Source organism: Cyprinodon tularosa, unplaced genomic scaffold (assembly GCF_016077235.1).
Source record: "Cyprinodon tularosa strain WSP-4 unplaced genomic scaffold, ASM1607723v1 ctg346, whole genome shotgun sequence".
Classification (NCBI taxonomy): Eukaryota; Metazoa; Chordata; class Actinopteri; order Cyprinodontiformes; family Cyprinodontidae; genus Cyprinodon; species Cyprinodon tularosa.
The window spans coordinates 331,114-356,693 of NW_024039059.1; the positions used below are offsets into that span (position 1 = coordinate 331,114).

The following is a 25,580-nucleotide window of genomic DNA, read 5'->3' on the forward strand; positions in this document are numbered from 1 at the left end:
AATCAGTCAAGCTGAACAGGAGCATCTTCAATCACACACCCTGATTGTTGTCAGACAGCCTAAAACTGGAGTAAAAGGAGGATAAGAGCTCATAGAGCTGCAGACTGATGCGGGCTCACTGCTGCCACCCATGCGCACCCGGCAGTAGTGCCTCATAATAAACCGATGCAACGCACAGGGTCCACTAGGGGGCGCATGGTCACCAACCTCTTCCTCTCCATCTCTCTCTCTCCCTGTTCCCCTCTTCCTCCGGCTGTAGCAGGGGGATGCCGGAGTCCAGCCGCAGCTCCTCTCTCATTCATGCTGAGCGCTGCTCTCTGTGCGCACGGATCTGCAGAGCTGAGCTTTCTGCTTCTTCTGCTCTCTGACAAACCGAGCGGGAATGGAAACGTCTTCTGCTGCAACTCTGACATTCTAGTGAAAGATAAAAAAGGGAAGAAATTATGCCAAGCAGGGATAATGCAAAACACTTGATCTGTAAGTACATGCAAACTTTTTCCCTTCATTTTTGGGGGGGGGTTTGAAATATTTTTTTTTTCATTCTTTCCCACATCTGACCAATTCCTCTGGTGTCTCTTTGCGTTTCTTCTCCTGATTGATGCATCCCTGTTTCCACCTGGAGAAACCTGCAATGTAATAGGGGAATCCTTTTTTGTCTTTTTTTGTATTTGAATTTTTCCCTTTTGCGTCCTGAGCGATCACTCCGGTTGTTGGTGCGCTGAAGCAGCCATCTGAAGGCTGCGGACCCTCCGCAGGACTGAACATCACCAGTTTGCTTCTCCCTGGAATTTGGCAAGTTATTGTAGGAGGTGGAGGGTCGCTTTAATGTTGAGCTTTAAGGCACTGCGCAATTTGGATTTGGAGGCAAAGTGGACGTTAGTGTTTATAGACTGCATGGATTTGAGGCTTGTTTGATTTCTCTTTGGTGCATTACGGTAGTTTCTGAATCAATTACGATTCCCTCAATTAATCCAACCAACCTGGCAACATAAGTTAGGATGTGACCTATGAATGGATTTGCATTTGGATATAAATTGAAGCCTCTTCTTTAAATATTTTGGTTGTGCGCGCGCTGCTTAGGAAAGGAGCAGGTGTGAGCACCTATAGATATTTCTTTCCCTCCTTATCCTGGGCTGACTGAACACACAGCAAAGCTTTTTAGTATAAAACCCCTAAGAAAAGAAGACTAAATATACTTAAACCAGCTTAAGGTTAAAAACTTTTAACTCCTATATTTTGATATTAAAGAATGTTTTCCATCAACGTTTCCTCCCATTTGGTTCGCAAAGAAAGTCCAAATGCTGCTTTTAGTTTGTTCCTGGAAATTCAAAATAGTTTGTTTTAACTTATGCAACCAAATAGAAAAAAAAAACACACAACAAAAACCCAACAAAAATTTTTTTTTAGTTTGAATAATTTTTCAATCAGAATCAGAAATACTTTAATAATCCCAGGGGGAAATTACTTTTGTTACACGCTCCAGTTACAGTTTTATGTGATATATACATCCAACTATACAATATAATAAAGATAAAAAATAAGAATAAAAAGAGATAATATATACACATAGCTCTTCTGTATATATATCTGTATGTATATCTATGCATATCAGGTGGGCTAAAACATGTTTTAGGGAATATCTGATTTTTGTAGGTTCTGAATTTGAATGATAATAAAATAAAAATTTGTTTCTTAATGTATGTTGTTACATTAGTTTTTACATTCAGAGCATGCTGTTTTTAAATTCAACACCCACCTACCTCGTTATATACCCTACGGCATTATAAAAACTCAATTCTAAATATTTTCTCACATCTTTTCATTTGGAATTATCGGTGCCCCCCAAACTGATTGCCCCTTTTAAAGTTTTTTTCAGCTGCACCCCTGTTTATGTGTTTAAGAGGTTTAGACTCTGGGTTTTTATCTTTTCTTGTGTGTGTGCGCGTGCATTTGTGTTTGTTATGCCCCCTTATCCGCCCACATCCAAACATGTGCCATCATTTGGGAGTCGCATCAACATGCGCTGACAGTTTTGTGTCACCTTATGAATTTTTGACTTTTGTGATGTGCGTAGGTGCAGGCTGATTTGGAGAGACTATACGGGCAGCGAGCCACCGGTCTGGCTGCCAAGCACACAGAAAAAAAAGGAGGAGGAGGAGGAGAAAAAAAAATCTCTTTAGGTGGTGTGTTTGTAGGAGAGAAAAAATGGAAAGCTTTCTCTTTCGTATTCTGAACATACCTACTCATCTTCCACAAACCCCCCCTTCTCTTTCTTCTTTCATCCCTCTTGGGGTTTGAGCTCAGGAGGATAAGTGAGAGTGAGCTGATTTGGAAGCAGTGGAGGAGATGCAAGGACATGTGAGAAATGTCTTTTTTTTTAAGTGCGTGTCATAATGACATCGCAGTGCTGGGACTCCTTGATAAGGCTGAAACCTTGAGCATCACCTCCTCTTTGGAGTCGAGGCGTGACATCCAGAACGACTGCATTCGTCGTTACGCAGATGACGCTCTGACTGTAGGGAACATTTGACTTCCTGTTATACCTGCAACCACAGTGAGCTTTTTAGCCCAAAATGAGTCACTGTCGGACTTGGGCAACAGATTTACACGCTCTGAGCTGCCTTTAACCTAATTACCCAGTTTATTCTCAGAGTGTTGTATTATTTATTTGTTCTCAGAAGACAGGAACCCCTCTGCTTGCTGTGCTTAGATCAATCTTTTAATGTGTTATGTGGATCTGTGGGGGCTTTATCTAATTTCTATCAAAGGGACTGCAAGTCTGCTGCTTCCCACTCACATACTGTATAAAGCAGTTTTTTTTTTTTTTACATACTTTATTGGAATTATTAAATGTGAAGATAGAAAACTATATTTATAGATTTAGAATGAAACTTAAAGTGTGGCCGAAAAGCTGAAAAAAGAAAGTTTTTGTGTTTTTGTAATCTAAAATGAGGCAGTTTAAATTATATGTATTGTTTTATTAGGGAGGAGTCAACTGAACATTTGTGTCAGAGGAGAATCGTCACCTTGCCCACAGCTGAAAAGGTTGTAGTTAGTCGAAGGGAAGCGCACGTGTGTCAACAGGAGTCAGGTGGTGGAGCGCAGCCTCTGCCTCCATCGCCACCAACGGGCTCAGACCCTGGCTGAGATGAGGGCCACAGAGAATCAACATAAACCCTTTAGGTGCTCCATGTCTCAAGAGGATGTGACAACATAAAAAGTTGGAGATGGTGTACAGATATGACAGAACATATCAATAAAGCGGTTTAAGGTTATTTTTTCTGATAAACCCCAGGAGTGCGCGCTGCCATAACTCTGCCACAGGACGGAATGAAACTGACATTAAACCAAGAGCGTTTTATGCACAGTGCTTTCAAAAATCTACATTTAAGTACTGTTTAGGGGCCCGGTGGGAAGTGAAGTGCCGACCCAGCAGTTTGAGAGCCAAGTTCTCTCCTGTTGAGCTACTGATGACTGTGGGCTGCAAGGTAAATTGGTGTTTCACAACAAAACATCAGCCTGAAACCCGCCAACAATGTCTGATTTAACTGCTGCTTGAATAATAATAGTTTCTAGTAAATCACATTTACATGTTTTCAAAACATAAAAAGATGTTAAGTTGTTCAAAGTTAGGCTTCCACAAATAAATACACATGAGAGTATAAACTGCAGAAGAATTTGACGAACTATAGCCTTGCTGGTCCGCTCTGGCTCAGTAGATTATTTTCTAGTACTAAGCATTGCTGGACCTTAAAGAAGTGGTGTGTTGGATTGGAATTTAAAACAAAAAAGGAAATGGTTGAGCGGCAGAGAAAAAAAACACCAATCGCCTCTATAACTTTCTAAGCAATGTTCACTCCCTTCAATTTAAAGTCATATCTTAAAGCACAGCAACTAGGGGTGGGCAGCAGTTGGATAGAAGGAAGCATTAGAACTTGTTAGAAATCTGCCATTTTTGTGTTGTTGACAAAGCGCCTTCTGGTTGTCCTTTTTATATCACCTTGTGTAGATGCTGAAAGCACGTTTGCAGATTTTCTGTTTAGGGATTTCTTTGAGCTTTAGGTACTGGACTTTAAAACAACGGCATATTGACAGAGCTATTTGCTGGTCTGGATTCACAGATATATAAGCGTAGGTGTCATCCTATACCTAATCCAAAGAGTTTAACATGATGTCACCCCACGCTTTGCAGCTATAGCAGCTTTAACTGTTCCAGGAAGGCTTTCTGGAAGCGTGGTCAGCAACCTCATAGCAGGGGGTGTTCAACTCCATTCCTCAGGGGGTGGGTGTCCTAAAACCTTTATAGGTTTCCCTGCGCTCTACCACACCTGATTCAGATTGCAGTTTAGGAAAAGCCCGATAGTAATCAGAGGCAATCAAGATGGTAAGGCAGGGACCAATCAGAAATATGCAGGGCCCTCACCACTGGAGTTGAACACCCCTGAGTCATGGGAATTTGTTGCATTTTTCCACAAGTTTATTTGTGAGGTCAGACGTTGATGTTGTATGTGAAGATCTTGGTTGTTTGCTTAGATTTTTACCGAAGGTGTTTCTACATTTTGGGATCAAAACTTTCTTCAGGACAGTTAAATTCTTCCATACCAGATCTGCTCAGTTATGCCTTCAGACCTCATTTTGTTGGCTGTTGTCCTCTCAGGTTGCCTTACGGAACATCCGTAAAACCTTCCTGCCTGGTTAGAAACGTTAACATCTCTATAATGTAGCGGTCTGCTCAGTGCAAGGGTGTTGTACTCATAAACATTTCTGAGATCCATTTCTTACATCTCTTAGATTTGTCCCTGGTCCATCAGACTTGAATCAGATAGCTTGGCCAGACTGACTAATTTGCAGTATGGAAATGAACTGATTTTAAAACGCAGGAATAACAGAATCTGCAGAAACAATTGTGATGCAAAAACTTTTTGTGTTTCAAAAATTAAAAGCCTAGCCAGTAGTTGACATTTTAATTATTTGCTCTTTTGGAAAATATAATAAAGAACATAATTAAAACATTTCTCTGTTGCAGCTTGAAACCTGACTGTTACGGTTGTATTTTGGGCCTACGTCCTGCACTGTGAGGCCCTCTCTAAGTCAGTCTGGCTACCCAGGATGGTCCTGCTAATGGCACAAATATGTGACTCAGATGTGTTAAAGCAGAAGACTTATCTGAAAGTGATACTCTCCCTTGACGACTATAGTGTTACAGTACACCTGTACCTATAAACCAGTGGTAGTGGACCTTCCGACACGGAATCCTATGTTCTACATGGCATTTAGTAAGCTGCATGCAAGATTAGCAGATTTATAGGACTCAGCTCTGAGCTTACATGCATCATAACTAATCTTTTAATCAAAAATGGTTGAAGCCCTTAATCTTTACCCAAACAGTATTTAAACATGTTTTTAATCAACCCCTATGAAGATCCTGTGTACCGACAGTGGAACATGTACCACTGATTGATTGGCTTTGTAGAATCAGTTGGAATTCATATTCAGCAGACAAATTGGTCTGATAGAATCCATGTAGTTCTTTTGAAGGCAAACAAAAAGCAGGAAAGCACAAGTTTACAGGCATCAGTCTATAAAAAAAATAGCTACCAGTTTCCATTTAGCTGTTCTGTAAAGGAAGTAAGCAATGGTAGGTAGGACGTTTACCATTAAACAGTTTTACCGTTTACCAGGAATAATCAGACCAGGTTTGTAGTTTATTACATGCTTTACCTTCTTAAGAGTAGAGCTCCTTAGGTTTCACCGCACCATGGCTCACAGCGGACTTTCTCTTCTCTGTAAGCCTGAGTAGAATGCAGTCTCATTCTTTCAGCGAGCTGTTCAGCAGGCATCAGGTGAAAAGACGCAGCTGCAGCTCCACATTTCTCCGCTACATACCGTACTGGCAGAAAAAAAACTCTAGTATTCCAATTATTTTCTTGGCCTCCTACTAAATGACTTTAAAGTTTATGAACAGTATAACAGCATTCCTTGTTACTGGTTACGGCTGCATAGACTGGAAGATTAGCAAAGGGTCAAAATGATTGCTTTTAAATTTTATGGACATTCATTACTTTTAGGCATAAATAAAAACTGTAATAAGACACAAAACGTTGTTTCTGAAGTTTTTCTATTTGATCAATCAATGAAACAAATGAAAACTGGCCGCCATAGAACTGACTTGAGATTTGCTTTGTTTTAGATTAATAAAGGCTAAGTGGGCATAACCTCTGACTGCATGGATGGATGGATGGATGGATGGATGGATGGATGGATGGATGAATGGATGGATGGATGGATGGATGGATGGATGGATGGATGGATGGATTGATGGATGAAAAGATGGATGGATGGATGAATGGATGGATAAATGAATGGATGGGTGGGTGGATAAATGAATGGATGGATGGATGGATGGATGGATGAATGGAAGAATGGATGGATGGATGAAAAGATGGATGGATGGATGGATGGATGGATAAATGAATGGATGGTTGGACGGATGGATGGATGGATGGATGGATGGATGGATGGATGGATGGATGATTATGCGTATGCGTATCGGCCCTTTGCCTGCCATCTGGGCTCCCTCTCCAGGGCTCCGCCCAGCGCATTTATCCACAAACACTGGTTATGCTAAAAGTTATCATAATATATTAAAATTTAGCTGACACGCTATCTTTTAATAAGCGTAACTGTGGGAAACTGTGCTTTAAACACATTCACCCCCTTATTTGCATGGACTTACCCTGAGTTCTTGCAGGCTGGTGAACACATACACTACTGCCCAGAGAGGCAGCTTTAAGGCAGGGGTGAAGCCATCTGGTTCAAAAGGATTCCAAAGCAGCCGAACCAACCAAAGAGAGAAAAAAGAAAAATGATACAGGTGTCACATTGAATCACCCCCACACACACCTCAGCTATGCTCATAAAAACTCCTGGTGAGAATCATGCAATCCAGTATACAAGATGTACCTGAATGCACCATAAAATTGCATCTACTGGGAAATCTCTTTTACTCACAGGGACTCGTCATGATGGCAGCAAATCTCATAAGCTTTGCAGCTTTTTGGGCTGGTTTAATGTTGCAAGCAGCTGGGTTTAGACTTCAACTGTTTGTTCTCCGGTAACACTGATGGGATAATTAGCATCAAGTTATTTAAGATGAGTAATTGAGTTACTGTGTGGGGCAAGCTGCATGCCTGGTTACTGATGAAAAATGCATATGATGAAATGATGTTTTCTTCTCCACTGTAGTTTCATGAGGAACCTTAATGTGCCCAATGAGCAGTTTAAAGACAGCTGGGAATCCTCTGCAATCTTTTTTTTTAGGTTTGAATTCTTAAAGTTTCTATGTGGATTTACTCCAAAAAGTTAAAAAATAATCAACTGGACTTTGTTTCCAAGTTTGAAGACATTTCGCTTCCTATCCAGGATGCAAAACATCTTCAAAGTTGGAAACAAAGTGCGGTGGATTGTTTTGTTTTTTTACTTTTTGGAATGACTATGACCTGGATGACTGAAAATCTTCACCAGCACGTAATCTAATTATGTAGATGAAGGCGTTGGGTTTGTTCTCATACAAAACAATGCTCCACACTTAGAAGTTTACAAAAGATTTTGTAAAGTAATCAGAAATCCATCACATAGATCTCACTGGATCTTACATTTAGTATCAGTGCTACTTTTAAAGGACGGCTTCTATCTGAACGTCTGGATAGACTGGGAGGAATTTTTTTGTTGGTTTTATTAATCTCAGATTTTTAGAAATATAGTATGATATGGAAGGAGATACAATAAAAAGTTGGTTTTAATTTAATCTTCTGTATGTTATTTAGTTATTCTGTTGAAGTTACCTCTACATGGTTAACTGTTTTCTATAGAGCTAAAAATACATTGTTTACAATCTGTGTCTGAATAAAACTGAGACAGATTGAGCAGAAGGGGGGCAAATAGGAAGAGCTTCTTTAAAGCTGCTGGCGTCTTTTTGATGCAGCTCCCGCTCTGAAAGGCCACTGCAGATCAAACAGGGCAGGTTGACTCCAACAGTTCTCCTTGTAAAAGAAAAATCTGATTTCGATGACGGTTAGCTGCAGATGGAGGGGACAGCCGCTGTCACACTCTACCTTGATCTGAAACGGTGGTTTCATTAGTTAATGAAGGAGTTTTTTTTTTGATGTGGTTAGCACCTGCTTTTGAGGCTTTCGACGTGAGACAGAGGGCATGTGGGAGGGTAGCTCCTCGTCCGAGTCTGAGCGGGGATATTTTAGCCGTTTTGTCAGCAATTAAAAGAATTTCTGCAACCCAATTTTCCTCTGCTTCTGTAGAGCAGGCAGCTTGTGTTTGGAGTCCCACATGGCCAATTTCTGCCGTGTTTTCGGTGCTGTCTGAGCAGCTGAGGCAGAAAAATAATCAGTTTCTATACTGCATATATCTGCCCGAGTGTGTGCATGTATGTGTGCACAATAGTCTGTGCCTGACCCATATCTCAATAAGTAACGAGAAGTAAAAAAAAATATCAGTGAATGTCTTGGTTTTGCAGCATAAGTTACATCAGCCTTTCTGGCATATATCCACACACACTAAACCCCCAGAAATAAGGATTATTTGCTCCTTGTACATCAAATGTCAAATTTAGTGCATCCTTGTTTGTTTTTTTTGTGGGGAAGATATATCTTTTTTGCTAATCTGTCTTATGTTATCTGCACTGCTAGTTAGTGTTCCATGCAAACGTGAGAGGAAGTATCAACAATGACATACTGAAAGATAAACACAGCTTTGACTGCTAGGCTACCTACAGTAGTAGCCATTCAAAATTCCCCCACTTTCCTTAATAGGCTCTTGGCTGGTCCCCTTAATTCCTTTTTAAATATCATTTTTTGTATTGAAATATTCTTTCTGTCATCATTGGCTGTGTTCGGCTGGCGTTTACCTGAGAAGGGCCATTTTGAATGGCTGCTACTGTATCATGCAAAGGGTCTTGGTAATATATTCATGCCTCCCTTATTCAATTTTTTTTTTTTACATTATTATTATTAACTAAATATTTGTTTTTTTCTCAGTATTTTTGCATGATTGAAACTCACTGTCTTTTGAAGCGTATCTTTGATGATCACTATCTTTCCATTGCAGCTCTAGCTGGATGTTTAGGGTTGTTGTCCTGCTGGAAGGTCCCACCTGGCAAGCCAGATTGATAATGCATGGCACTCAGGGTTAGTGCTACACAAGTTGAGGATCTTCTTTTCAAAGATGACAGTACTTCCTGCCTACCAAAGTTTGGTTTTAGCCATCAGGTTAACAAATTACAGTAGCAGCAATTCAAAATGGCTCTTCCCAGTCAAACGGCAGCCGAATGGCAGCCCACTTCCCTCCAACTTCCAGCCTCTTGATTGACCCCCTCTTGCACATTTTTGTACTCTGACTCCACCCTTTCACTGAATTACAGGGTCTGACCGGGAGATGATGCTTCTCTTTAGATCTTAATGTCCACAAATCATGACAGACTAGGGTTGTCAAAAGTATCGAAACTCAAAAAAGTATCGATACTGAAACGTTGTATCCGGATACAATACTCATTTTCAAAAGTATCGATACAGCCATCTTAAGTGCAGAATAGTGGAAAATGCACTTTCTGAACACTGTGTGATTGAATAATTCTGTGCATTTTTCAGTTTCAGACTTTTTTGTAACAGGTGCAGCTGCTGAGAATTATTTTTGTTTAACCGGTTTGGCCAGTGTCATTGTTATGTCTGCAAAACATAGCCAAGGAAGGAACACTTAATTTGAATTTTGTAAGTTTTTTGTCAAGCTTGCTTAATATTGTGCACAGCATACAACCTCAAATATTATTCTTATTCTTTTTTTATTTATTTCTTGTATTTTTTTAATAATGAAAATATTTCTGTTGAATTTTAGAGTCTTTGTTTTTATTCTTGTGGTATCGAAAAGGGTATCGAGTATCGAATATTTTACTCAGTATCGGTATCGAGTTGAAAAGTTTAGTATCGTGCCAACCCTATGACAGACAGAATATTTTAGTACAAATATTGATGTTTAAAAGGGAATTGAAGGTGGAAGAGCCAAGGACCAGCTAAGGGTCTATCAAGGAAAATGACGAAATTGTACTGTATGTAGCAGCATAAAGCAACAAATTTAGGCTAAAAACACTCACTGTTCCACTTTTAAAGATGAAATTGTGGATTTTGATAAACAGACCAAATAAGTGCTATTTTAGCTTCATGTGAACAGACCTGTTTCTCCGACACATTTCTTTGGTTCCCAATCCTTTTTTCCATTTTAAACACAATTTCTGTTTTGTTAACATAATTTTTTCGCTTAAATTAGAGATGAAAGAATTCATATGTTCTTCTATTATAAAATCCCAAATAAGATACATAAAGGTTTCATGTTGTAATGTGGCAAAATATGGGAAAGGATGAGCTGCATGGATGAGCCCCATTTGTACCTGCTGCTAGACTTAATTTATAAAATACCTTGTTGTGTCTGCTTCCAAAATGTTAAAAGTACATGTTTTAAGTCTAAGAGAGAGAGTTTAAATGCTTGGTAGAAAGCTTAAAGTCCAACATCTACCTTATAAAAAAGTCCAATTTCTACCCCTTATTTCCAAAGTAATTGCAAAAGTGTTTGACCTCAGTCAGAGTGAAACCACCTTTGCTTCTCAATGAGCCTCAGTATGCGTCTTGAAAATAATTTTATTCCACACTGAAATGAGAGATTTAAAGACAATGGGATTTTTTTTCTTTTTCAAAATGGAGAAAAAAAAAGACCATGAAGAAGGATTGCAGAGGGCCGTGAAGGTAAAAGGATTTGTGAAAAGCTGTAATATATAGATTGTGTGCTGTCTTCACTAGCTGCCAGGGCACAATGAGGCAGGGGGGTGAGGAGACAAGATGAAAGAGGCTGAAGAAATTGGAACATTGGAAAGGTGAAGAGGTTAAATGGAGGGGTAATGATAGATCTTACTCTACCGACTTTTAGTGCGTTTGTAGCGTCTTTACAATGAAGATCTGAATAAAAACCCTTATAAGGCTTTATCCAAGCTCCCTCTTATGTCTAAACAAAAAATATTATTTAAATAAAATAATTATTAAATAAAATAATTAAATAAACTGTGATAATTGCTCTGAAAGCCTCTTTTCTTGCTCTGTTCTAAGGTTTGTCTTGGTGCATTCTGTTTAAATGCAGATATGGTTATTAAGCGATGCAGTAACTGGGGCATGTTGTAATAAATTGTGTTGTTTAATACACTCAAGTACTAAACATTTTGCCTTATGCACTTGGAGCTTGGACTTCAAAATAACAGGAGAAATTTAACTTGAATGCAGTTCAATTCCATTCAATTCTAAAATACTTTATTAATCCCAAAGAGAAATTAAATCTAACAGTAAATTATACGTTATACGTAAGAATAGAAAATGTTGCTCCGTTTCATCAGCTATCCAAACCTCTATCTCAGTAATGGCAGCCGGCACTAAAGCACCCGGTACTGTAGATGGAGCGCTGATGTTTTTTAACACCTAGATGTCTGTTGTCTTTGGCACGTTGAAAATGAATAATCTGGCTGTCATTCTCCTGGTTTGTTGGGGTCTTTTGTTTGGAATCAGTTGTGAACTTGTCAACTCTTTGAAATGAGTTTCAAATTTCTTAAGTTGGACGACAAAAGTAGGCAGTAATGGGTTATAAATCATCTATCCATCCATTTTCTGACACGCTTAATCTCAAGTGGGGTCGTGAGGGGTGATGGTGTCTGTCTCCAGCTGTCTACGGGCAAGAGGCAGGGTCCACCCTGGACAGGTCACTAGTCCATCGCAGGGCAACACAGAGACAAACAGGACAAATAACCATTCACGCACACACTAACATCTAGGGAGAATTTAATTAGCCTAACAGTCATGTTTTTGGACTGTGGGAGGAACATGCTTAGGGAGAACATGCAAATTCCATGCAGAAAGACCCCAGGCCAGGAATCAAACCCGGAACCTTCTTGCTGCAAGGCAACAGTGCTACCCACTGCACCACTGAGCAGCCTGGGTTAGAAATCAGAAAATAGAAGCGGTAGTATTTTCTAAAAAAAAAATAAAGACAATGTTTTTTTTTTTTACATTTTGTTTTCAAAAATTAAATACAGTAGAAAAGTTAAAGAACTTGGACTGTTTTCTATCACAAGAAAGTTGATGCCATCTGGAGCGAAAAAAAAAAGAATACAACCGAATTTTAAACAGCTATTAAAGTGATTTGAAAATGCTTTTTAAACATTTTTATAAAGGCTAAATGAATATTTATTCTTTAGTTTGACAATTATGAAAACAATTAATTTGATAGAAAAAGGAGTCAAAGGGACATTGTCTTTGACCTTAGTGGTGATGGTAAGGTTTTGCTTTTATCATTCTAGATTCTAGAAGCCATCTACATCTTGAAGATGGGAACTTTAAGTTGTGGATGGCTTCTAGAATGAATAAAATCCAAGATGGCTGCGCCTCGAGGCAGCGGCTTGATACAGCTCCAGACGCTTAGACGTTAGACATCGATCCTGCATCTACAACCGCCGTTTAAAAAGCTGCAGCGGGCTTCGAATGAATTTAAACAAAGCAGATGGTGAAAGGACCAAAAATGTACAGTCTTAATGCTGTAAAGTTTTGTATAGACTCTGGGCCGGATCTATCAAAGGTTTGCGTGTATAAAAACGTGAGCTATTTCACTGCGCACGCAGCGTGCTTAAAGGATTTGGTCTTTAAAACGTGCTAAATAGCGCCTCTTATCCATTTAGTACTTTTTCTGCAATGAATATGCAATATGGGGCGTTTACACGCAAAAGTGCGTCTTGTGGGAGGAGAACATGTAAATAAATTAATTTAGCACTCGCAAAGTGATTTATTAAACCTGAAAGCAATTTTGCTAATGGTATCTGACTCTATATTTAACACGTTTCAAAAGAAGGTGCAAATGGTCTGTATGCGTAATTGCGCACACATGGCAGCGGTTATTGTCGCAAGAAGGAGACATCGAAATGAAGCAAGGAGACGCAGAGAACGCATTTTCACTCCGTGTGAATATTTTTGGAATGAAGGAGGAAACGATCATCAAAACATATCGTTTATCCAGCATTGCCATTTTGAAGCTGTTGGGGGAACTCCGAATGGATTTGGAGCCAGCCACAAGGAGGACCCACGCAATACCAGATATCACAAAACTCCTTGCAACATTGCACTTTTTTGCATCTGGGTCTTTCCAGCGTACGGTTGCAGCGAGAGCTGGGATCTCCCAATCTCGTTTTTTCAGAAGTGCTGTCCGAAGTGCTGTCCGACGGGGTCGGGGTTCTCCCCCTGCGCCTGTGGAGCAACGTGCCAAATGCTGCAGGGATGCGTAATCTCATCCACAGTCACTTCTTGTGAGCCATTTGGCATGTCCATTTTTCTACAGGCCAATACAAAACACCAGTTTTTTGTTTTGTTTTTTTTTTTTACTGCAGTGAAGTAGAAATTCAGCCACATACCACCTATATTAGAGTTGTCCCGATCCAGGTTTTTGCACTTCCGATCCGATACCGATATTGTTTTTGGACTTCCGATCCGATACCGATACTGGCCGATACCAGCCTATCCGAGCATGTATTTAAGTTTAAGTTAAAGTATTTAGCCTTAGTTGTAAGACTCATGTTGAAAAGGGTTTTAGTACTCTTGATAACATCTGGCCAGCTAAATTAGGTGAGATTGAATAAAACACAATGCTTGGTAACAACAAACTTACCTGTTTATTAAGAGATAAACACAAACTGGACAAAATTATGAATAGCAATCCGAAATTGCACAGTGAACATTAAAACCGTAAACAGTTAAAGGTGGTATATTACCGTAAGTTTTAATAAAAATGCAAAACGGGGAAACACTGGCGCAAAATAGTGGAATGGATCGTTTCAATCGGCAAAACTGGAAAATACGGACCGGATTTTTTTTTTTTAAACTGGATCGGCAGTCTGGATCGGCATTTTACATGCTTTGCCGATACGCATTTTTTTGCCAATATCGGCGTCCCGATCCGATACGTGGATTGGATCGGGACAAGCCTAACCTATATATATAATATATATATATATATATATATATATATATATATATATATATATATATATATATATATATATATATATATATTTTTTTTTTTTTTTGTTGGGGGTCACTGTAAGATTAAAATTTCTTAATGCACTAGTTTGTACAAACTACAAACTACTTTGCCGCAAACCACAAAACGCGCAAAACCATCATTTAAATAGGGGGTCTCCAACAGTTTTGCACCTGCCACCAGTTACGCAATCACTCTTGTTAAATCACCCGCAAACCATGGTTCAGCCCCTCGCGCAAAATTCCAGTTTGCGAGCGCAAATTACTGCACGCAAAATTGGATCTTGATAAATCCGGCCCTCTGTGTATACAAAATGACAATAAAAGTTGTCTAAGTTTAAGTCTAAAGTGAAGTTCAACAGAAGAATACACAGGATCTCTATTGCATTTAGATTTGAACAAATCTGTCACATAATTTTTCTGAAGGAATTTATAATACCAGTATTTTACACTTTGGTTTTGGGGCATTTGTTAATAAGTGTAAGCTTTTTTGGTATTTAACATAACCAACATAGGTGACTGGAGGTAAGCTTTGCTGGTGAAGGAGGTAACATGGAGGTGTGGAAAGGAAGAATAAAGATTGAGATCAAGCGTTAAAGAGCTAAAAAAATATTGGATGCAAACCACAATTAGACATACTGTATGTGAAGCTCAGTTTACAATATAAATGCTTGTGTTCATTGAAGCAGGACCTTAATATGCTGAAGCGGCCATGTTAATGCTTGTATAAATAAGTATTGCCACCAGATGACGAGCATAAAACAATGTTTGGTTATTTTATCTGGTGCAAAAATTAGTTTCAGGCTAAAAAAGAACTGAGTAAACACTATGATGAATGCTTGTACTTTATGGTTTTATTTTACAATTAAGATACATACGTTTTCTTTTAAAAGAATAGTGCATGAATGGACCCTTTTACAGCATCAGGCATGCAGTTTACCATACATCAGTTTTCCTTTGCTACACAGGATCCTACCATTCATGCGGATGTTATCGATATTAACCATTTTTTCCTAGTCATGTCTATTTAGCTCTATGAAAATGAGATAATGTATAATTCATTATGATAGAGCTAAGAACTGGAACTTAGATGGAGCTGCAATTTAAGCTCCAATACTTCTGTTGTTATTGTTTCAGATCATTTATAAGCCAGGAATATGTTGGTGCATTTGCCAGGCGCCCATCAAAACCAATTTACCAGCTCCTGAAACATATCAGGTAAGCAGGGAATGTCATTGATTTAATGTTTTTACCATTTTTAGAGATCCCTGTTGGCTCTGCCGGGAGCAGGCCGCAGTTAAAGGATGGGATAGATGGGCAGAAATGCTAAGTCAGCTCCTATAGTGACACTCCTCTAATCATCACACACAAGCCTTTGGGCACACACACATCTCATTTGGTTGAGTGCTTAGTCAAAAAGAGTGTGCGTATAAATGAGAGTGTTACTTTAATGTTTTGCCGATGACTTTTTACACGCGTTTGTGTTCAGAAATAGGATCAGAGAGCCAGATGTGATGCATATTGTTTTCCACAATCAAAGGCGTTTGTCTCAGGTTCAGTACTTTGCTGAAGGACGTAACAGCTGCTGTCCTAATGAAACATCTGCAGTGTAAGCAGATGTGATTTATTTTAGCCCATTGGTTTGTTTTGGATTGTGATTATGTAATTGATTTAATGACAAAACGGCGTCGAAAGGGTTAGTTTGTCAGGAGAATCAAACTTCAGGAAGAGTCAAAGGGCAGGACTTCAGTGGATACTTTCTGACCTTTATAGTTGAAAATGACTGCATTCTAGTCCGGCTCTGCTCCCAGTTCCCTTTTTGTCCCATTGATGTTTCCTGCATTTTGTCTTTACTTGGACTCTGCGGGAGTGAAGAGTTTAGCAAGACATAGAATTGCTGCAGTTTTTATATAAATGCTTCCACTTCTCTACAATAAAACAAATCGTTGGGTCAAAAGTATGTTCAAATCCATTCAAGGCACCTCAAGCTTTTCTTTCCCAAAACAGCAGTGCTGAAGCTTCTCCCTAACTGTTTAAAAACTGCCCAACGAATCACCGCTTTTATAAGCTTACAACGCTTGGGAAGCCATTACAAAGGCGACACAGACGGGCAATTTAGCTATTGAGAGACACAGGGGGGATACAAGTGGACTAAAATTGGAGAGAAAGTCTTGCGTTTGGTGAAAGCAGCACTGACACAGTCATAGAAGAAACCTTTGTTTAGTGAGTTGACTTTACTGAATAACTTCTCTCTGCTGGGACTGTCTGTTATTTTCTGTTTTTCTCCAAGTCTCTTTCTTTTTGTTCCCGTTCTCTTTTTGTCTGCTTAGACGGTTTGTGACTTGTTGTTTTGCCCTCTCACCTTTTTCTATCTTTTCTTTTAGCTCTGACAGTTTTAAAGGAAAGAACGATGTTCATGTTTAGGTTTAAAAAATACATGTTTGAGCTAATAGGCTGAATAAGTTTAATGATAGTGAATGTATGTCATAAAAACGCTCTGTGGTTTGTCTAGGCTGCAAGAGCAACACGTCGTCAGGTACAAGAAATAAAGAACATAGTTCAGTGTGATATTTTCAAGTAGTTTTTAGCCTAAAGACACAGGATTTGGATGCACTCAGAAGTCATTTGTGTTATTTTTGCCAATGCCAGCTGCACCTATTAATGAATTCTCAGTCATCCAGGTCATAGTCATGCCATAAAAAGAAAATTGAAAACAATCCACTGGACTTTGTTTCCAAGTTTGAAGACGTTTTGCTTCCCATCCAGAAAACTTTTTCAATTCAAAATGTTAGGAATAGCATTGAGTTTGAGGTTTTTGATGGGCTATGGCTGAAGTCTTCCGTGGCCCCTAGGGGGTCCACAGAGGTACTGCATGGGGGTCACGAGAGTTTTGGTTGATTAGACTGTTTTTGATATCCCGCCTGCAATTTTTTCCATTAATTGAAATGTCTTTAAATCCACATTAACATGAATTCAACACAGTGTACTAAACTGATAGATGGAGGCAGAAGATGTCTTTCAGTCATCAATGCACACATTCAGCGACACACAGGAGCTCTTTCAAGCTGGGCACCGTTTCAGTCACAACACCTGTTCAATCAACCAGGAATCAGAATCAGAAATACTTTAATACTCCCAGGGTGAAATTACTTTCATTACATTATTCCATATATAATAAATCAACTATAGACCAGTTTGATATATAACCATAAAAAGTGTTCTTTGATTATTCCATTTTTGATTATTAATCAATTAAGCCAAAAAATAATCAACAGATTAATTGATTTGTAAAATAATTGTTAGTTGCAGCCCTAATATGAAATACCTTATTGAACTTTTTGGGGTTTTTGCACATACGTGAATATGTGAATAAGATTTTTTTCTTTTTTTGTGATCTATCCCCATGAGCTGCTAGTCACAAACAGAATCCATATGTCTGTTGACGCTTAAACATGTCAGATTACGTCTGGAATTCCAGCTCTAGAGAATCTAAAGCAACGCTGCTCTGACCTTTTTATGCCATGACACTGTAAATGTTGATGTATAGCCATTTACTGGCAGAGCAGTGGTTCTAATGTTTACTTTTTACATTTTGCTGAGTCTTGCTTTGTGTCTCTTGACTTTTGGGTCTCACTGACATGTTTGCAAGTTTAACTTGGTATTCCATCTTTCCCTCTAATCCCTACTGAAATAATGCTGCAAACTGGATGTTTAGCTGTAAAAAAAAGTTTGATTCCTTTAGATGACCCCAGTGGTTGTTTCTCTGTACAGAATTCGCCATGCCTTCAATCTCAGCAGAGCAACTCAGACTCTTTGAAGCACTTTGAATTACAGCTTGAGAAGCATGAGGACGTTCTGCAGAGTCTGCTCCCCACAGTTTTGAAGACAGCATCGTAAATCACCAACACTTATATAGATCATTTAAGACATTAAAAGTTACATTACTTCTCTTTCACCAGCTTTTACAGAGCGCTGATATTTTAGCATGTTTCGATATGCATATTTTGAATCATGCTTCCTTGAACCTTTAACCCCCGGATCTTAATTACCCTGAACCCTCATTATCCAGTGGGCTGTTTGTTGTGTGCGTTTTTATGGCCTGTGGCGTTTATGTAAATGATGTCTGCTGATACTGAGAGGGTCGCCTGACCTGCTCCTCCTGCAGCCTAGAGCTAACTGAGGAGGGCTGCCCAGAGTGTGGGATAAAAGGTCCCCTATTGCTGGTAGGTTATTGGTGTCAAGGTATGCTAAAACTTTCAGAAGTTCCACTTTCAAAACAGCAAAAATATCAGTATTTATAGTCTCTCTGTTAGGCTGAAGTGATCATAGAGTTCTCCAGCTTTATGGATCATGGAGTTTCCCTAAAGGTTCCTCACCAACTGCTGCACACTGCTGGTCAGCTCACTTACAGGGAAACCTAATTTGGCTTTTGGAAATATTTCTGATTACGAACAGTCATGGTGTGGACATTAAAGGAGTGACACCTATCACCTTTATTTGATAACGGTCAAAATAAGAGTTAAGTGCAGGTTTTGTGTTGTAAATGAAATGAATTAAGCTGTTTGGAAAAAAACAAACATAATGGTGTTATTCTACTATACTCATGCTTTTTAGTAAATAGGAAACTGATGCATTTTTTGAAGCTTCTCATACATTTAAAATCTCAAACTCTAACATGTCTACTCCTAAGAAAGCTGTGAGCTGTAGTAGGGCTGGGCGATAATTCAATTACGATATATATCGATCGATAGACGTGTGGCGCAATAGAAAAAAAGAGAAACGGGGGCGGCGGCGGCGGTGGGGGGGCATTTATTTATTTGTTATATTTATTTTGGTCACTTTTCTGGTCACTTTAGTTTATTCTTTGTCAGTATTTAATAACATAACTCAGGTCTCTTAAGTTATTTTTCTTTAAAACAATTCTGTTATGGTTAAAAAAGTTGGTTAAATAAAGATTTAATTCGAAGTCTGTGTTTGTGTTTTTTATTAAAATTAAATCATTTAGCAATATCATAAAATGTCCAGGCAGAGCTGCACATAAAATATGGTTTCAAATCTTTTCAATAATTATCGATATCGATCAATATGCATTTTTTTTTATCGATAAGCTTTTTTTCTATATCGCCCAGCCCTAAGCTGTAGCATATGTTGTAATTGATGGTTATGTTAAAGTTATGTTATGTTAAAGCGCAACCTGTATAATCACACCTAACATTTAAAAATAATTAAAACAATGATAAATGGTTTCCACTTCTTGTTCCCAGTTCACGGGCTGTTCTAAACACACCACAGTATAAATGTTACATGCTTACATTTATAAACCCTTTCATTCATTCCAGTCTGGCACTAATTAATTTACAATCTGTTGTTCTTCTGCTAAAACATAAAAAAATTCTTCTTTCTTTCAAACTTAAAATCTGTTTAATAAAGCCTTAATGGGAGGGCTATACACACTCACACACACACACACACACACACAAACATATATATATATATATATATATATATATATATATATATATATATATATATATATATATATATATATACATATATATTTATTTTATATCAATATTAGTGATTTCCTGTTCTCATATTGATATTGGGTTTATGGGAATATATCAGCCTCTATATGAAAACTCATACAAGTTCTTCACTTCTATCCACTTTTGTTTAAAGTTTATGTAACGCTAGTGAATAGTAAATGGGTCAGCTCTTTTCTGTTTGAGAAATATCACTTAATTGAGACTTTTCTATCAATCAATCCACTGTGTAATGTGCAGAGATGGGAAGTAACGAAGTACAAATACTTCGTTACTGTACTCAAGTAGATTTTTCTGATATTTTTACTTTACTTTACTACTTATTTTTATGGCGACTTTTTACTTCTACTGCTTACATTTTTACACAAATATCTGTACTTTCTACTCCTTACATTTTAAAAAATTGTCTCGTTACTTTAGTTTTGAATCATTTCAATGGAGTTACCGTTATTATTTTTCACGTCATCAATACCAAATTCAATCTAATTGGATGGGAATCTACGTTGCATTTGACGCACTACTAAAAGATGAATCAACAGATTCGGCGGTATTCATTCGCGGCAAATCACTGCAGCTTGGTGGCGGTGGCGTTAGCATAGTAGCATGGACGACGAGATGATTGAAAATGAACACAACGGAGATCTAGTCCTATTGGCAGACATCCATTTAAAATGTAGGCAACGGCATGAAAAAAGTGGTTTCTACTTTTACTTTTATACTTTAAGTAAATTTACAAGCCTGTACTTTGTTACTTTTACTTGAGTAAAGAAGTTTAATCAGTACTTCCACTTTTACCAGAGTATTTTTTAACACAAGTATCTGTACTTTACCTCAAGTACGGAAAGTGAGTACTTTTGCCATCTCTGGTAATGTGGGATGGAGCCATAGTACCCAGAGAGAACCCAGACATGTGAGGGAAGCATGCAGAAAGACACTGGGACAGAAAGACACCAGGAACTGAACCCAGAACCTTCTTGTAGCTAGGCAACGATGCTACAAACTGTGCCACCATGCAGCCATTATAACTGTTGACACGATGATGACAAATGTTATCCCAGTCTCAATTTAGATAGAAAAGTAACATTTATTAACAAATCAAACAAAAATATTAACAATGTATAGCAAATGGAAGGAGTAGTAATTCAATTCAATTTCAATTCAGTTTATTTATACAGCGGCAATTAACAACACATCACCTCACAGCATTTTACATAGACAATTCAAGTAGGGCTGCAACTAACGATTATTTAAAAAATTGATGAATCGGCTGATTATTTTTTCAATTAATCGATGAATCGGACAAAAAATATTTTTTATATTAACCTTTATTCCAAAATAAGCATTTTAGACAGAACAAACAAGCTGCCTCACGGCAACAGCTGCCGCTGGAGGACAAGATTAGGAACGATACATGCTTTCACGTAAGAATCTCCAAAAGCCGCCAGTGACACCGTAAAAAGTCGCCAGATTTGTCGCTAGTCGCTTTTTTGAAAAATAGTCGCTGGAAGGGTCTGAAAAGTCGCTAAATATAGCGGCAAAGTCGCTGAGTTGGCAACACTGCGCACCTGCGGCACTGGCTCGCTCTGCCGTGATTTTCTTTTCTTCCCCCATTTCAGTCAAGTGGCAGTGATGACGGCGGCGGCGGATGACGCATTAATCGCGCGACACAACTAATCGATGATGAAATTCGTTGCCAACGCATTTAAAAGTTGATTTTTATCGATTTTATCGATTCGTTGTTGCAGCCCTAAATTCAACCAGATCATCCAAGTGTTCTATCCTGGTAATTCACGTGATCTCAGGCGTGTCTGCTGAATTCACTAATAAATCAGTAAACACATGCATATATCAGTGAATACAGAGAAAAGAAAAGAAAAAAAAAACACTAATATTGGTCCCAACTCTTTTTATTACAGCTAAAACAGTGGATCTAGTAAACAACCTATTCTTGTTTCTCAAATCTAATTGTAGGAGAATCTGTTTGAAGCGATCCACTGACTCAGATCTGAACTTTTTTTCTTACTTCAAGCTATTCAGACATCCTGAAACCAAAAACCTCCACCACAGTGGAACCTAATAAAAATCGCTATATAGTTGGAAGGAATAAAAAAAGAGAGATTAGCTTTATCTTTGTCCTCCATGCTGGTTTGTTCCATCTTCCTCTCATGCTCTCATATTGGCTGCTCAGCTATTCTCTGTTGTTAAAATGTGTTTATAATTATGTGACAACAACGCATCCTTAATTTAGACTTTAAAGAGGTCTGAACAGATGCCACTTCCAAATAGGTTGTCTAAAATTACCTCTTATTGAAGATGGAAAACAACAGAATAATAATTGTTTGACTAATCTAAGCAGCACCTGTGCCTTCATGGAGCTTTTTTAGCTGTCACATTTAAGTTTTTTGTTTTTCGAATTGAAAACTCTTTCCATCCATCCAGCTGTAAGTGGGTGTTCACCCTGGACAGGTCGCCAGTCTATTACTGGGAGCACAGGACAGAGAACTCTGCAGACATACTCATACCTGAGGGCTATTTTAGAGAGACCAATTAACCTTGCAGTTGTGTTTTTGGACTGTGAGAGGAAGCCGTGGCACCTGGAGAGAACTCATGTATGCAAATTCGCTGCAGAGAGAGCTCAGGCCTAGATTCAATCCCTGGACGTTCTTGCTGCAAGGCATCAATGCTGACCGATGCCCCACCGAGCAGCTATTCCAGATAAAAAGTCACGGATTTTCAAGTTAAATAACCTAAGGCTGTTCTGCTTCTTCTGTGCCTCTTTTCACGAACATACTTCCATTCAGTTTCCCCATCCGTTTTGCAGCTTAGACACTGTGTTTGACTGTTTTTATTCCTCCCGCCTCTCTCTGACTAGTGCTGTTGGTTTTACAGATCTCAACAGACTGACTTGTGGAGGCTTTGCTGCAGGCAGCTCCTTCTCCTTAATGAGAGAAATGGAGCAGTTCCTCGCATTCATACACTTCCACACACGTCTAATGTGTGTATTCAAAGCCGTATGTGTCTTAGTCCACGCAGGGGGAGTGTGTCAGTATTTGTGTTTGTGGTTCGGTGAAATTGCTCGTGTGAAGTATGGTGTGTGTCTAAGTCAGCATGTTGTGTGTGTTTGTGCAGCCAGAAGGTTTGTTTTTGAGCATTAGTGTGTGTGTTTTTCATGCCTTACCTCTGCACTCACTGTGTCAAATTCTTTCCTCTTGTGAAACCCAGGAAACGGTGCTGTGTATGTGGCTGTTCGACACAACATTTCATTTTTGTGCTTATGTAGTTGACTGGCCTCCCTGTGTTCTCCTGGAGGAATTCGGCTCCATCCTTCACTCTCCCAGTTCAAGCATCTAAGTCTTTCCTCAGTGCTTTTCATTTTACCTACAATGCATGTTTTAACTAAGAGGAAAAATCCTTCTATAATAAGCTTTGTTAAGCATAATCTGTGTTAAAACATACATAATCAGATATATGCCTTAGTGTTAAAGTCTGTGTGCAAAGAGTTGTTGCTTTTTTTGCATTAAGGAGTAGGAGCAGCCCGCAGCAAAGCTTCCTCCAGTCAGTCTGCTGAGATCTATAAAACCAACAGTAGTTGTCAGAAAGAGGTGTTGAAGAAAAACACTCATATAGTATGTATAAACTGCAAAATCAATTGAAGAAGCTGAATGAAAGCTGAAATATATTCAGGATCAAAGAAATCATAAAAGACTGAGAAAAACATCCATTCAGGAATCCTGATTGTGATCCTGCAAAGTTAAATTTTTTTGTACCCTGTGGGATTTTTCATATGCCACTACTGTAATTTGGAGTATTTATCATTATCTGCTTTTAGAATCCCAGCATTTCTGTACTTGTTGGATATAAAAAGGAGCTACCTATCACAGAACATGTGATAACGGCGATGCATCAGTTTTTACTCGCTGTACGGATATTTTCTGCTGCCTTTGACATCCTGTCAGGGTTTGTTCATATACGGTATACGTTTGTTCAATCAGGGGAAGGTCATGCCGACTAGCCCAAGCAGAATTCTAAATATTAGGTAAATGGAAATGTGATTTAATTTTAGAAATGAATACCTGATTAAATAAAATTATAGGTGAGGTTTGAGTATTTCATAATGGATGAGCATAGAATGGATTGTAATGTAGGCTACAAGGAAGAGAAAACTCTGATGTTTGGAGTTGGACTTTTTCGCATAAAAACTTCTTTAGACTTTTTTCCAGCTTATCAATGTAAATAAAGCCAAGCTGCTATCTAGCTTGTAGCTGCACAACAGAGCAGATAAACAGCCAGAGCGCTGAGCATCCACGGCGTTGAAGAGTTAGAGCAACTTCCAGCGTCCAAATTTCGGCGTTAGGGAATTTTTGGCGCCCAAAATGCGTGCGATGTTAACGCATCATTAGACTGAATCACACCTTACTTAAAAAAAGTACGTTTTGCTTCTGCAAATAAGACAGAACTGTGCAGGAAGTGCAGTAATGTTTTTATTTTATTCGCTTTTACCACTTTGAGATATTCTATATAAGGTGTAGGCCTACTATCACTAGTATTTCTTTATCCTTATTATTTTTTTTTAAGTAACTATCATTTTCTCTTTCATGGCTTTGAACCTCCTTTTTCTTTCACCACTCTGGCGCTGCCTGTAATCTTTTTTTTTTTTTTTCCATTATATTTTTTTTCCAGTACAGAGCAACAAGATGAACTCTGCATTTAATCCATCCCCTTGAGGATGCAGTGGGCTGCAATTGTGCGGCACCTGGGGAGCAGTGCGGGGGTTAACGGTCTTTGCCCAGGGACCCAGAGAGGCAGTGTGGGGGAGTGGGGCTCAAACTCAGAACCTCAGGATTCCAAGCGTAACGCCCTGACCACTAGGCCGCCAATCTCCAAAGCAGGCATTAGCGTCTTGCCTAAGGACCCACACTGGTAGCTCATTCACCCCAGCTGGAATACAAACCCAGGCGTACCATTTACCACTTCAGCTAGCCAGCCGCTCATTGTAATGGGCAGAAGCAAACCTGCTTGAACATCTTTGCACAGCAATCTTTGTAGATCACCTGCAACATGCCTACTTGTAACCTAACACATGTTAAAAAAATGCACTTACCGTATTTTAAATGCTTGAAGGTTAAGTCCTAAATATGTCAAAACAGGTTACTAAAATCTTCACTTTTGGCTCAGTTGTCCTTCTACATTCATGTGCTTGTATCCTGCAAGTTGCTGAAGCAATGTAAAGAATATTCCTGGCAATGATCCTGTGAGTTTCGATTTAAAATGGGCTGCATCTTAAAGATTGTAAAATAACCATTCCCCTTTTATTTGATATATAGCTCTGATTTTAGACAGTCATATCTGTCACTGTGGCTACAGACCGGGCACCGAGTCCCTGCCCTGAACTCAGATAGTGACTTGCTGCACATTGGGACTATTTTTGTTTGGTTTTGGTTTCCTAAAGCATCCAATCATCAGGAAATAACTTTTAATGTAGATCTTATCTCATTTGGGTTAGAAAGTCTATAAGGTCTTTATCTTTTTATCAACCAATGTCATGCTTAATAAAAACACAATAAAATCATGTAAGTTATTTAAAAATAGATTAAATTTAGGTTGAAAATTACAGTTGCACACTTTCAAAAAAAATTTTATTTTCTAATTAAGCCAGTTTTACTTCAGAAAATTGAACTACTTTCAAATCTAAGCTTGAGTTTTAAATGACAGTGCAACTGGAAACAGCATAACTGTAGTTTTTCACATACTTCAGTTAAATTTACCCACTTTGCAAAGTGCTCGAAGGTGAAGAGGTTTTTTTTTCTTTCTATTCGAGGAGAAATCCTCCGGATTTTGATGAAAAATCAATTTGCACGAATCTTAAATGAGATACCTCATGTCCTGTCCAGGTGTCATTTTACAGTCATGT

At 38.6% G+C, this 25,580-nt stretch overlaps 1 protein-coding gene across 2 annotated transcripts in view; it reads left to right on the forward strand.

Moving 5' to 3' along the window:
- Positions 1-269: 269 nt before the first annotated feature.
- LOC119789754 (plexin-A1-like) overlaps positions 270-25,580 on the forward strand; it is a 384,280-nt gene continuing 358,969 nt past the window's right edge. For both annotated transcript variants that reach the window (XM_038294813.1, XM_038294814.1), the window contains exon 1: positions 270-477. The gene's annotated coding sequence lies outside the window, so the exon portion shown is untranslated. The remainder of the gene's footprint in view (positions 478-25,580) is intronic.